The sequence below is a fragment of the Cicer arietinum genome, chromosome 8, assembly GCF_000331145.2.
Source record: "Cicer arietinum cultivar CDC Frontier isolate Library 1 chromosome 8, Cicar.CDCFrontier_v2.0, whole genome shotgun sequence".
NCBI classification, from domain to species: Eukaryota; Viridiplantae; Streptophyta; class Magnoliopsida; order Fabales; family Fabaceae; genus Cicer; species Cicer arietinum.
This window is the reverse complement of record NC_021167.2, coordinates 1,990,151-1,993,539: the sequence shown is the minus strand read 5'-3', so window position 1 is coordinate 1,993,539 and position 3,389 is coordinate 1,990,151.

Here is a 3,389-nt window from a genome sequence, read left to right as displayed (position 1 = left end):
TATATATATATATATATATATATATAGATATAGATATATAATTCAATCATTTTATAACTATGTTGAATTAATGGTTAATGACTTGTACTTTAGTTATTAATTAAATGTTTTAATTAATTAATAAATTTGTTTAATTTAAAAATAAAATAAATCAAAGAACAATAGTTACAAAACATTTCTGTATCTCTTATTTATATCAAAAATTGTGTTTAAGTAACACAACTGCATCTATTTAAATTTAATAATTCATTATCCATCTTCTTTTTTTAAAAAGCTAATTAATGTAAATTTGATCAAATCCGCTCAAACATTTTTCTAAATCTAAATGAACCAACTTAAATAATATCACAAACCCATTGGATAAATATACAAAAATAAATAAAAATATTTATAGTATCATTTATCGGCCCAATTGTTGGACACCACCACCAGCCTGCCACTTATCACCACTTCCAACGGCTATATTAAAATTATTAATTAAATTTATATTTTTTAAAATAATAAAAATTTGTGATTTTTAATATAGTTTTATAGATGAATTGAATTTTCGTTTATTAAAAGTTGTTTACAAAATGAATAATTAGACGGTTTTTATCAAATAGGTGATGAACAGATTGGATTTTATAGTGGATTATAAATAAATTAATAAATTGTTTTTTATCCATTCATTAGAATCCAAGTTAAATTTCATATTTCATTAACTTTTTGTTGTTGAACTATATTGGCATTCTTTGACTATACGATAAGGTTTGTGTTCAAATAAAAACCATAGGCGTAGAATGAAGCAAAATACACATGGCTGGCTCCATTAGACTTACGCTAATTTATTAGTATTGAATGAAATTCGTTTAAAGTGTGAATTGCTATTTATTTATTTAAAAATTCGCAAGCTATAGTACACTGCGTTGCAAGTTTGATTTGGGGCAAGCGTCACGTACTTGGAAAGCGTTGAAAAGCGTGACTAATGGAAGATTCTAGTATTATAAGAAGAAGAAAATACGAATATAAAAAAATTCAATTGAATATGATTAATTTTTTTAGATATTATGTAAAATATATATTTCAACTTTAGTAAATTGTCATTTTTTAATTATAACTATTAAATTAAATATATTACTCACACGTTGATGATTTTATATAAATTAGAAAATATAGTTAATGTTGTAATTGGCATAAAAAATATAAATTATAAGTATTTTATAATATTATTCTTTATTAATAGAAAATTAAATATATTATATTAAAAATAAGAATTTTTTTTGATTGTTCTATAAAATATAAAAATTAAATAACAATTAAAAGGATACTTTATAACCGTGAACATGGTTTAAAATATATTTTATTTATAATAACTACGAAGTAGTAGTGCTTACTATCATGACACGTTCTTTCCTTGGTGTGCGCCTTTGTATTCATTCTAATACTTGACAATTATATAGTATTTATCGAAAATTAAAAATGGAAACTAACAAGTTGGTCATCCAAATTATTATTATTATTATTATTATTATTATTATTATTATTATTATTATTATTATTATTATTATTATTATTATTATTATTATTATTATTCACTGATTAAACTAACGCTAATCTATATTATTATTATTATTATTATTATTATTTTGTGAGGAAATAGTATTATTTTTGGCAGCCTCGCGCTTCACGTTGCCAAAATCAGAAGGGATATATATTTGAATGAGGTCATTAAATGACTATTATTTTTTTGCCCTCGTTGTGCACGATGTGGCTTCTCCATCTACCCCACGAATGCACTATACACTCTATTTCACTATTTGCTTTGCTTTTATTATCTTAGGATATGGCCCTCGTGCAATAATTTACAACCAATTATAACTACTATATCTAGGATGTATTGATTAAAATTTTAAAATATTATTCTATCAAAAAATAAATAAAATATTTATAAACACCAGTATACCCAAAAATATTTGGATTAAATGGTAAATTCTTTTATGATTTAACCAGAGATCTTGAGTTTAAATTCAACTTTATAATTGTAATATTTAAAAGAGAGTTTTATTATTTATTATGATTCTATTATACTCGAGTAACAATGAGTTCAAAAAAATTAAAATATATATACATATTAGTATATATTATCATAAAGAAATACAACCATAGATCTTTAAATAAACTATTACATTTTTAGTTAAAATCAGAGTCGGTCCAAGGAGAGGTACGTAAAAGAGTCGGTCCAAGGAGAGGTACGTAAATCCCTTGCTTTAGGTCTTGCCAAAAAATATTTTTTTATTCTAATTTTTACGAGTATAAAGGCTCAATAATATATTATAAAAAAAAATATTCTACCGTACACATACACATAAAATCTTTAACTTTTGCTATCAACCGATAAAATCTTATATGAATTAAATAAAACATATTTTTGTTGTAAATTATTTAATAATCTTCTTACTACAATTAAATTGGCTAACGAATATAGTAGGTATGAGAGAAATATTAATTATAAATTGAGAAACTACGAGACAAAAAGTGAGCACATTGGCCACATGAAAAATATTAGTTATAAATTGAGAAATAAGACAAGTCGTAACATATTGCTAACATGAATTATTGGAGTGGTAGTATACACACTATTTTCTTCTTCAACTAAAAGATGAAAAAATTTACATGAGTTAGATGTTGCTGTAAAACAGTTGAAATGTATTATTTTATTTTTTTGAAAAATATAGAAAAAACAGATTTAAAAAAAATGTTATTAATTCTATTAAAAAAAATTTCTATAGTTATTAAATAAAATATTAATAATTTATTTATTAATTTTTGAAAAGACTCTGTCTAATAGTTTCGCTTTAAGCCTCATATAATCTGTTGGCCCGGCCCGACTAAAACCTACTATCTTAAGTAAACTATTGTATTACATTATTTTTTAGATAAAACCTATCACTGCAGTAATGGAACATATTTGAGGGACTCCAAAGGAAATGCAAATAAAATTTTCGATCAAAATAAATATATTCTTCCGAACAGCTTATATAATGTCACCTTTTTTTTTTGGATAACTTAACTCAAACTCTCCAAAAATGTAATTTTAAACACTGTCATATTTCATATTTCAATCTCTATTCTTTTTGAAGTATTTTATTTACATTCTTTTGATGTTGTTTACTAATAATACTACAGCCTGATGGTTTTTTGTGACTATTACTTTTATTCCCCGTTTTGTTAAATAGAGAGAAAACAGCCACAAACTAGTTAATGTTATTGGTGCAGTCCAAAGTCTTCTGATAAAAAATAAATACAAGAGTGGAAAGGGTGAAAAGTGAAAACAAACAAAACTAACAAGTTGCTTGTATAATTGCATCATTAACAAGAGATGGTACCATAAAATATATGTATTGCTTTTG